Here is a 12,359-nt window from a genome sequence, read left to right on the forward strand (position 1 = left end):
GTTTACGGTACAAGTACAATATCGCAGAAAGTGAAAAATGGATAAAGAAGTTGTGGTACTTACGTACAATGCAATAACACTCAGCAATGAAATCTATGTCATCAGGCCCATAGCACCATAATGAGTGGATTCAGGTATGATGATTCTAACTGAAATAAGTCACACAGAAAAAGAAACCTCATAAGATATCACTAATACACGGAATGTAAACTTGGCTACACAGGAACTGGATTACAAAACAGAACAGGGTCTCAAATGTAGAAAACCAACTTATGCTTGCTTAAGGGGAAAGGTGAGTTGGGGTGCTGCATAAAACCAGAGATTGAAATGAGCACAGATAAAGTTCCTTAAGCCAAATATGGAATAGACAAGAGCTACTCCTTGCTCAACGAAATGGACTCAACACCCCATATTAAACGCCTAATAATGTAGCTGACTAGTAAGTATCTTAAAACCTATGGATTGCTATGTCTCCAAAAGAGAATCAAGCGTGTGTACAGGGGCATAAACGCAGCAGTGATAGGATTGGAGAAGTTCGGTGAGCAAATGAAGACCCTTTGAAGTCATATTGCATGGTACCCATTCCACGGGTCTCAACTCTCCACGTTTAAGGGATTCTTCCTTCAGCTAAAGCATGCATGTGGAACCCAGAGTATGATCAACCGTGTGATCGGGAGACGTGTTCCAATATGTCTCAGTTCTCGTCCCCTGGTACTCGGGTGCAACATTCCAGACGCTTTACTAACACTCTCCCGACTTGGAGAGTCAGTGCCTTTAACCTCCTGTTTGGCCCAGTTTGCAATTTCTGCGGAAGATGAACAGGAATAGGGAGAACCAAAGAGAGACTAGCTGGAGGTGTCTGGACGGGCAAATTTAACTCTCATTTCCCAACAGGAAGAGGAATTAACCGAAGGCTCAGCGGGCCGTGCCAGAACAAATTAGGGCCTGAAGCAATCCTGCGGTGTTGCGGCCAGCTCACAAGAAAGCGAGTTGAAGAAAGTAGCTCAGGGGCACTGTAATTCACAAACCTGCAGAGTTATAAATGACAGCTATCGTCCAAAAATATACTGAAGTAAGGCTGCCAATAGGACTTGAAAGCGGGGCAGAATTGCAAGAAACCGATTTCAGGAGGTAGACTGGAATTGCATTTAAAGCATAGGAAAAGAGGCAGAACGTCGACAATGAAGCACTTGGCCAAAAAGGGCGTATGCGTTTTTTCCTGAATATATTCAGGAAAAAACGCATACGCCCTTTTTGGCCAACCAAGCAAGCTTGCAAAGGAAATCTGCACTACAATGAAGTCTCACTTCCCCCCGGTCAAAAGGGCCATCTGAAAAAAGTGTAAAATCCAGAAAGGCAGGACAGGCCATAGAGAACTGGGAGCCTTGTTATGCTGATGGGCGGGATGTAAATTGCCAACAGCCACTCGGGAGAAGTGTATGGTGTTTCCTGAAACATCTAAAAAACAAAGCAACAGAGCCTAGGGCACTTCCACTTATGGTCCTATAGCTTAGGGAAATTAAAATCAAAAAGACACAGCCACCCCAAAGTTTGGGACGGCTCTGTTTACAAGAAACTCGTTTACGGGACAAGTTCAATATCGCAGAAAGTGAAAAATGGATAAAGAAGTTGTGGTACTTACGTACAATGCAATATCACTCAGCAATGAAATCTATGTCATCAGGCCCGTAGCAGCATAATGAGTGGATTCAGGTATGATGATTCTAACTGAAATAAGTCACACAGAAAAAGAAACATCATAACATATCACTAATACACGGAATGTAAACTTGGCTACACAGGAACTGGATTACAAAACACAACAGGGTCTCAAATTTAGAAAACCAACTTATGCTTGCTTAAGGGGAAAGGTGAGTTGGGGTGCTGCATAAAACCAGAGATTGAAATGAGCACAGATAAAGTTCCTTAAGCCAAATATGGAATACACAAGAGGTACTCCTTGCTCAACGAAATGGACTCAACACCCCATATTAAACGCCTAAGAATGTAGCTGACTAGTAAGTATCTTAAAACCTATGGATTGCTATGTCTCCGAAAGAGAATCAAGCGTGTGTACAGGGGCATAAACGCAGCAGTGATAGGATTGGAGAGTTTCGGTGAGCAAATGAAGACCCTTTGAAATCATATTGCATGGTACCCATTCCACGGGTCTCAAATCTCCAGGTTTAAGGGATTCTTCCTTCAGCTAAAACATGCATGTGTAACCCAGAGTATGATCAACCGTGTGATCGGGAGACGTGTTCCAATATGTCTCAGTTCTCGTCCCCTGGTACTCGGGTGCAACATTCCAGACGCTTTACTAACACTCTCCCGACTTGGAGAGTCAGTGCCTTTAACCTCCTGTTTGGCCCAGTTTGCAATTTCTGCGGAAGATGAACAGGAATAGGGAGAACCAATGAGAGACTAGCTGGAGGTGTCTGGACGGGCAAATTTAACTCTCATTTCCCACCAGGAACAGGAATTAACCAAAGGCTCAGTGTTCCGTGCAGGAACCAGATTAGGGCCTGAAGCAATCCTGCGGTGTTGCGGCCAGCTCACAAGAAAGCGAGTTGAAGAAAGGAGCTCAGGGGCACTGTAATTCACAAACCTGCAGAGTTATAAATGACAGCTATCGTCCAAAAATATACTGAAGTAAGGCTGCCAAGAGGACTTGAAAGCGGGGCAGAATTGCAGGAAACCGCTTTCAGGAGGTAGACTGGAATTGCATTGAAAGCATAGGAAAAGAGGCAGAACGTCCACAATGATGCACTTGGCCAAAAAGGGCGTATGCGTTTTTTCCTGAATATATTCAGGAAAAAACGCATACGCCCTTTTTGGCCAACCAAGCAAGCTTGCAAAGGAAATCTGCACTACAATGAAGTCTCACTTCCCCCCGGTCAAAAGGGCCATCTGAAAAAAGTGTAAAATCCAGAAAGGCAGGACAGGCCATGGAAAACTGGGAGCCTTGTTATGCTGATGGGCAGGATGTAAATTGCCAACAGCCACTCGGGAGAAGTGTATGGTGTTTCCTGAAACATCTAAAAAACAAAGCAACAGAGCCTAGGGCACTTCCACTTATGGCCCTATAGCTTAGGGAAATTAAAATCAAAAAGACACAGCCACCCCAAAGTTTGGGACGGCTCTGTTTACAAGAAACTCGTTTACGGGACAAGTTCAATATCACAGAAAGTGAAAAATGGATAAAGAAGTTGAGGTACTTACGTACAATGCAATATCACTCAGCAATGAAATCTATGTCATCAGGCCCGTAGCAGCATAATGAGTGGATTCAGGTATGATGATTCTAACTGAAATAAGTCACACAGAAAAAGAAACATCATAAGATATCACTAATACATGGAATGTAAACTTGGCTACACAGGAACTGTATTACAAAACAGAACAGGGTCTCAAATTTAGAAAACCAACTTATGCTTGCTTAAGGGGAAAGGTGAATTGGGGTGCTGCATAAAACCAGAGATTGAAATGAGCACAGATAAAGTTCCTTAAGCCAAATATGTAATACACAAGAGCTACTCCTTGCTCAACGAAATGGACTCAACACCCCATATTAAACGCGTAAGAATGTACCTGACTAGTAAGTATCTTAAAACCTATGGATCGCTATGTCTCCGAAAGAGAATCAAGCGTGTGTACAGGGGCATAAACGCAGCAGTGATAGGATTGGAGAGGTTCGGTGAGCAAATGAAGACCCTTTGAAGTCATATTGCATGGTACCCATTCCACGGGTCTCAACGCTCCAGGTTTAAGGGATTCTTCCTTCAGCTAAATCATGCATGTGGTACCCAGAGTATGATCAACCGTGTGATCGGGAGACGTGTTCCAATATGTCTCAGTTCTCGTCTCCTGGTACTCGGGTGCAACATTCCAGATGCTTTACTAACACTCTCCGGACTTGGAGAGTCAGTGCCTTTAACCTCCTGTTTGGCCCAGTTTGCAATTTCTGCGGAAGATGAACAGGAATAGGGAGAACCAATGAGAGACTAGCTGGAGGTGTCTGGACGGGCAAATTTAACTCTCATTTCCCACCAGGAAGAGGAATTAACCAAAGGCTCAGCGTGCCGTGCCGGAACCAGATTAGGGCCTGAAGCAATCCTGCGGTGTTGCGGCCAGCTCACAAGAAAGCGAGTTGAAGAAAGGAGCTCAGGGGCACTGTAATTCACAAACCTGCAGTTATAAATGACAGCTATCGTCCAAAAATATACTGAAGTAAGGCTGCCAAGAGGACTTGAAACGGGGCAGAATTGCTGGAAACCGATTTCAGGAGGTAGACTGGAATTGCATTTAAAGCATAGGAAAAGAGGCAGAACGTCCACAATGATGCACTTGATCAAAAAGGGCGTATGCGTTTTTTCCTGAATATATTCAGGAAAAAACGCATACGCCCTTTTTGGCCAACCAAGCAAGCTTGCAAAGGATATATGCACTACAATGAAGTCTCACTTCCCCCCAGTCAAAAGGGCCATCTGAAAAAAGTGTAAAATACAGAAAGGCAGGACAGGCCATGGAGAACTGGGAGCCTTGTTATGCTGATGGGCGGGATGTAAATTGCCAACAGCCACTAGGGAGAAGTGTATGGTGTTTCCTGAAACATCTAAAAAACAAAGCAACAGAGCCTAGGGCACTTCCACTTATGGCCCTATAGCTTAGGGAAATTAAAATCAAAAAGACACAGCCACCCCAAAGTTTGGGACGGCTCTGTTTACAAGAACCTTGTTTACGGTACAAGTACAATATCGCAGAAAGTGAAAAATGGATAAAGAAGTTGTGGTACTTACGTACAATGCAATATCACTCAGCAATGAAATCTATGTCATCAGGCCCATAGCAGCATAATGAGTGGATTCAGGTATGATGATTCTAACTGAAATAAGTCACACAGAAAAAGAAACATCATAAGATATCACTAATACACGGAATGTAAACTTGGCTACACAGGAACTGGATTACAAAACAGAACAGGGTCTCAAATGTAGAAAACCAACTTATGCTTGATTAAGGGGAAAGGTGAGTTGGGGTGCTGCATAAAACCAGAGATTGAAATGAGCACAGATAAAGTTCCTTAAGCCAAATATGGAATAGACAAGAGCTACTCCTTGCTCAACGAAATGGACTCAACACCCAATATTAAACGCCTAATAATGTAGCTGACTAGTAAGTATCTTAAAACCTATGGATTGCTATGTCTCCAAAAGAGAATCAAGCGTGTGTACAGGGGCATAAACGCAGCAGTGATAGGATTGGAGAGGTTCGGTGAGCAAATGAAGACCCTTTGAAGTCATATTGCATGGTACCCATTCCACAGGTCTCAACTCTCCAGGTTTAAGGGATTCTTCCTTCAGCTAAAACATGCATGTGGAACCCAGAGTATAATCAACTGTGTGATCGGGAGACGTGTTCAAATATGTCTCAGTTTTCCTCCACTGGTACTCAGGTGCAACATTCCAGATACTTTACTAACACTCTCCCGACTTGGAGAGTCAGTGCCTTTAAACTCCTGTTGGCCCAGTTTGCAATTTCTGCGGAAGATGAACAGGAATAGGGAGAACCAATGAGAGACTAGCTGGAGGTGTCTGGACGGGCAAATTTAACTCTCATTTCCCACCAGGGAGAGGAATTAACCAAAGGCTCAGCATGCCGTGCCGTAACCAGATTAGGGCCTGAAGCAATCCTGCGGTGTTGCGGCCAGCTCACAAGAAAGAGAGTTGAAGAAAGGAGCTCAGGGGCACTGTAATTCACAAACCTGCAGAGTTATAAATGACAGCTATCGTCCAAAAATATACTGAAGTAAGGCAGCCAAGAGGACTTGAAAGCGGGGCAGAATTGCAGGAAACCGATTTCAGGAGGTAGACTGGAATTGCATTTAAAGCATAGGAAAAGAGGCAGAACGTCGACAATGATGCACTTGGCCAAAAAGGGCGTATGCGTTTTTTCCTGAATATATTCAGGAAAAAACACATACGCCCTTTTTGGCCAACCAAGCAAGCTTGCAAAGGAAATCTGCACTACAATGAAGTCTCATTTCCCCCTGGTCAAAAGGGCCATCTGAAAAAAGTGTAAAATCCAGAAAGGCAGGACAGGCCATGGAGAACTGGGAGCCTTGTTATGCTGATGGGCGGGATGTAAATTGCCAACAGCCACTTGGGAGAAGTGTATGGTGTTTCCTGAAGCATCTAAGAAACAAAGCAACAGAGCCTAGGGCACTTCCACTTATGGTCCTATAGCTTAGGGAAATTAAAATCAAAAAGACACAGCCACCCCAAAGTTTGGGACGGCTCTGTTTACAAGAAACTCGTTTACAGTACAAGTTCAATATCGCAGAAAGTGAAAAATGGATAAAGAAGTTGTGGTACTTACATACAATGCAATATCACTCAACAATGAAATCTATGTCATCAGGCCCGTAGCAGCATAATGAGTGGATTCAGGTATGATGATTCTAACTGCAATAAGTCACACAGAAAAAGAAACATCATAAGATATCACTAATACACGGAATGTAAACTTGGCTACACAGGAAGTGGATTACAAAACAGAACAGGTTCTCAAATTTAGAAAACCAACATGCTTCCTTAAGGGGAAAGGTGAGTTGGCGTGCTGCATAAAACCAGACATTGAAATGAGCACAGATAAAGTTCCTCAAGCCAAATATGGAATAGACAAGAGCTACTCCTTGCTCAACGAAATGGACTCAACACCCCATATTAAAGGCCTATGAATGTACCTGACTAGTAAGTATCTTAAAACGTATGGATCGTTATGTCTCAGAAAGAGAATCAAGCCTGTGTACAGGGGCATAAACGCAGCAGTGATAGGACTGGAGAGGTTTGGTGAGCAAATGAAGACCCTTTGAAGTCATATTGCATGGTACCCATTCCACGGGTATCAACTCTCCAGGTTTAAGGGATTCTTCCTTCAGCTCAAACATGCATGTGGAACCCAGAGTATGATCAACCGTGTGATCGGGAGACGTGTTCAAATATATCTCAGTTTTCGTCCCCTGGTACTCGCGTGCAATATTCCAGATGCTTTACTAACGCTCTCCCGACTTGGAGAGTCAGTGCCTTTAACCTCCTGTTTGGCCCAGTTTGCAATTTCTGTGGAAGATGAACAGGAATAGGGAGAACCAATGAGAGACTAGCTGGAGATGTCTGGACGGGCAAATTTAACTCTCATTTCCCACCAGGAAGAGGAATTAACCAAAGGCTCAGCGTGCTGTCCCGGAACCAGATTAGGGCCTGAAGCAATCCTGCGGTGTTGCGGCCAGCTCACAAGAAAGCGAGTTGAAGAAAGGAGCTCAGAGGCACTGTAATTCACAAACCTGCAGAGTTATAAATGACAGCTATCGTCCAAAAACATACTGAAGTAAGGCTGCCAAGAGGACTTGAAAGCGGGGCAGAATTGCAGGCAACTGAATTCAGGAGGTACACTGGAATTGCATTTAAACCATAGGAAAAGAGACAGAACGTCGACAATGATGCACTTGGCCAAAAAGGGCGTATGGGTTTTTTCCTGAATATATTCAGGAAAAAACGCATACGCCCTTTTTGGCCAACCAAGCAAGATTGCAAAGGAAATCTGGACTACAATGAAGTCTCACTTCCCCCCGGTCAAAAGGGCCATCTGAAAAAAGTGTAAAATCCAGAAAGGCAGGACAGGCCATGGAGAACTGGGAGCCTTGTTATGCTGATGGGCGGGATGTAAATTGCCAACAGCCACTCGGGAGAAGTGTATGGTGTTTCCTGAAACATCTGAAAAACAAAGCAACAGAGCCTAGGGCACTTCCACTTATGGTCCTATAGCTTAGGGAAATTAAAATCAGAAAGACACAGCCACCCCAAAGTTTAGGACGGCTCTGTTTACAAGAACCTCGTTTACGGTACAAGTTCAATATCGCAGAAAGTGAAAAATGGATAAAGAAGTTGTGGTACTTACGTACAATGCAATATCACTCAGCAATGAAATCTATGTCATCAGGCCCGTAGCAGCATAATGAGTGGATTCAGGTATGATGATTCTAACTGAAATAAGTCACAGAGAAAAAGAAACTTCATAAGATATCACTAATACACGGAATGTAAACTTGGCTACACAGGAACTGGATTACAAAACAGAAGAGGGTCTCAAATTTAGAAAACCAACTTATGCTGGCTTAAGGGGAAAGGTGAGTTGGGGTGCTGCATAAAAACAGAGATTGAAATGAGCACAGATAAAGTTCCTTAAACCAAATATGTAATAGACAAGAGCTACTCCTTGCTCAACGAAATGGACTCAACACCCCATATTAAACGCCTAAGAATGTACCTGACTAGTAAGTATCTTAAAACCTATGGATTACTATGTCTCTGAAAGAGAATCAAGCGTGTGTACAGGGGCATAAACGCAGCAGTGATAGGATTGGAGAGGTTCGGTATGCAAATGAAGACCCTTTGAAGTCATATTGCATGGTACCCATCCCACGGGTCTCAACTCTCCAGGTTTAAGGGATTCTTCCTTCAGCTAAAACATGTATGTGGAACCCAGAGTATGATCAACCGTGTGATCGGGAGACGTGTTCAAATATGTCTCAGTTGTCTTCCCCTGGTACTCGGGTGCAACATTCCAGATGCTTTACTAACACTCTCCCGACTTGGAGAGTCAGTGCCTTTAACCTCCTGTTTGGCCCAGTTTGTAATTTCTGCGGAAGATGAACAGGAATAGGGAGAACCAATGAGAGACTAGCTGGAGGTGTGTGGACGGGCAAATTTAACTCTCATTTCCCACCAGGAAGAGGAATTAACCAAAGGCTCAGCGTGCCATGCCGGAACCAGATTAGGACCTGAAGCAATCCTGCGGTGTTGCGGCCAGCTCACAAGAAAGCAAGTTGAAGAAAGGAGCTCAGGGGCACTGTAATTCACAAACCTGCAGAGTTATAAATGACAGCTGTCATCCAAAAATATACTGAAGTAAGGCTGCCAAGAGGACTTGAACGCGGGGTAGAATTGCAGGAAACCCATTTCAGGAGGTAGACTGGAATTGCATTTAAAGCATAGGAAAAGAGGCAGAACGTTGACAATGATGCACTTGGCCAAAAAGGGCGTATGCGTTTTTTCCTGAATATATTCAGGAAAAAACGCATACGCCCTTTTTGGCCAACCAAGCAAGCTTGCAAAGGAAATCTGCACTACAATGTAGTCTCACTTCCCCCCCGTCAAAAGGGCCATCTGAAAATGGTGTAAATTCCGGAAAGGCAGGACAGGCCATGGAGAACTGGGAGCCTTGTTATGCTGATGGGCGGGATGTGAATTCAGAAGAGCCACTCCGGAGAAGTGTATGGTGTTTCCTGAAACATCTAAAAAAGAAAGCAACAGAGCCTAGGGCACTTCCACTTATGGTCCTATAGCTTAGGGAAATTAAAATCAAAAAGACACAGCCACCCCAATTTTTGGGATGGCTCTGTTTACAAGAACCTCATTTATGGTACAAGTTCAATATCGCAGAAAGTGAAAAATGGATAAAGAAGTTGTGGTACTTACGTACAATGCAATATCACTCAGCAATGAAATCTATGTCATCAGGCCCGTAGCAGCATAATGAGTGAATTCAGGTATGATGATTCTAACTGAAATAAGTCACACAGAAAAAGAAACATCATAAGATATCACTAATACACAGAATGTAAACTTGGCTACACAGGAACTGGATTACAGAACAGAACAGGGTCTCAAATTTAGAAAACCAACTTATGCTTGCTTAAGGGGAAAGGTGAGTTGGGGTGCTGCATTAAACCAGAGATTGAAATGAGCACAGATAAAGTTCCTTAAGCCAAATATGGAATAGACAAGAGCTACTCCTTGCTCAACGAAATGGAATCAACACCCCATATTAAACGCCTAAGAATGTACCTGACTAGTAAGTATCTTAAAACCTATGGATTGCTATGCCTCCAAAAGAGAATCAAGCGTGTGTACAGGGCTATAAACGCAACAGTGATAGGATTGGAGAGGTCCAGTGAGCAAATGAAGACCCTTTGAAGTCATATTGCACGGTACCCATTCCACGGGTCTCAACTCTCCAGGTTTAAGGGATTCTTCCTTCAGCTAAAACATGCATGTGGAACCCAGAGTATGATCAACCATGTGATCGGGAGACGTGTTCCAATATGTCTCAGTTCTCGTCCTCTGGTACTCGGGTGCAACATTCCAGATGCTTTACTAACACTCTCCCGACATGGAGAGTCAGTGCCTTTAACCTCGTGTTTGGCCCAGTTTCCAAATTCTGCGGAAGATGAACAGGAAAAGGGAGAACAAATGAGAGACTAGCTGGAGGTGTCTGGACGGGCACATTTAACTCTCATTTCCCACCAGGAAGAGGAATTAACCAAAGGCTCAGCGTGCCGTGCCGGAACCAGATTAGGGCCTAAAGCAATCCTGCGTGTTGCGGCCAGCTCACAAGAAAGCGAGTTGAAGAAAGGAGCTCAGGGGCACTGTAATTCACAAACCTGCAGAGTTATAAATGACAGCTATCGTCCAAAAATATACTGAAGTAAGGGTGCCAAGAGGTCTTGAATGCGGGGCAGAATTTCAGGAAACCAATTTCAGGAGGTAGACTCGAATTGCATTTAAAGCATAGGAAAAGAGGCAGAACGTCTACAATGATGCACTTGGACAAGAAGGGCGTATGCGATTTTTCCTGAATATATTCAGGAAAAAATGCATACGCACTTTTTGGCCAACCAAGCAAGCTTGCAAAGGAAATCTGCACTACAATGAAGTCTCACTTCCCCCCAGTCAAAAGGGCCATCTGAAAAAAGTGCAACATCCAGAAAGGCAGGACAGGCCATGGAGAACTGGGAGCCTTGTTATGTTGATGGGCGGGATGTAAATTGCCAACAGCCACTCGGGAGAAGTGTATGGTGTTTCCTGAAACATCTAAAAAACAAAGCAACAGAGCCTAGGGCACTTCCACTTATGGTCCTATACCTTAGGGAAATTAAAATCAAAAAGACACAGCCAGCCCAAAGTTTGGGACGGCTCTGTTTACAAGAACCTCGTTTACGGTACAAGTTCAATATCGCAGAAAGTGAAAAATGGATAAAGAAGTTGTGGTACTTACGTACAATGCAATATCACTCAGCAATGTAATCTACGTCATCAGGCCCATAGCAGCATAATGAGTGGATTCAGGTATGATGATTCTAACTGAAATAAGTCACACAGAAAAAGAAACATCATAAGATATCACTAATACAAGGAATGTAAACTTGGCTACTCAGGAAGTGGATTACAAAACAGAACAGGGTATCAAATGTAGAAAACCAACTTATGCTTGCTTAAGTGGAAAGGTGAGTTGGGGTGTTGCATAAAACCAGAGATTGAAATCAGCAGAGATAATGTTCCTTAAGCCAAATATGGAATAGACAAGAGCTACTCCTTGCTCAACGAAATGGACTCAACACCCCATATTAAACGCCTAAGAATGTACCTGACTAGTAAGTATCTTAAAACCTATGGATTGTTATGTCTCCGAAAGAGAAACAAGCATGTGTACAGGGGCATAAACGCAGCAGTGATAGGATTGGAGAGGTTCGGTGAGCAGATGAAGACCCTTTGAAATCATATTGCATGGTACCCATTCCACGGGTCTCAAGTCTTCAGGTTTAAGGGTTTCTTCCTTCAGCTAAAACATGCATGTGGAACCCAGAGTATGATCAACCGTGTGATCGGGAGACGTGTTCAAATATGTCTCAGTTCTCGTCCCCTGGTACTCGGATGCAACATTCCAGACGCTTTACTAACACTCTCCCGACTTGGAGAGTCAGTGCCTTTAACCTCCTGTTTGGCCCAGTTTGCAATTTCTGTGGAAGATGAACAGGAATATGGAGAACCAATGAGAGAGTAGCTGGAGGTGTCTTGACGGGCAAATTTAACTCTCATTTCCCACCAGGAAGAGGAATTAACCAAACGGGCAGCATGCCATGCCGTAACCAGATTAGGGCCTGAAGCAATCCTGCGGTTCTGCGGCCAGCTCACAAGAAAGCGAGTTGAAGAAAGGAGCTCAGGGGCACTGAAATTCACAAACCTGCAGAGTTATAAATGACAGCTATCGTCCAAAAATATACTGAAGTAAGGCTGCCAAGAGGACTTGAAAGTGGGGCAGAATTGCAGGAAACCGACTTCAGGAGGTAGACTGGAATTGCACTTAAAGCATAGGAAAAGAGGCAGAACGTCGACAATGATGCACTTGGCCAAAAAGGGCGTATGCCTTTTTTCCTGAATATATTCAGGAAAAAACGCATACGCCCTTTTTGGCCAACCTAGCAAGCTTGCAAAGGAAATCTGCACTACAATGAAGTCTCA

This window comes from Orcinus orca, unplaced genomic scaffold (assembly GCF_937001465.1).
Source record: "Orcinus orca unplaced genomic scaffold, mOrcOrc1.1 scaffold_63, whole genome shotgun sequence".
Taxonomy (NCBI): Eukaryota; Metazoa; Chordata; class Mammalia; order Artiodactyla; family Delphinidae; genus Orcinus; species Orcinus orca.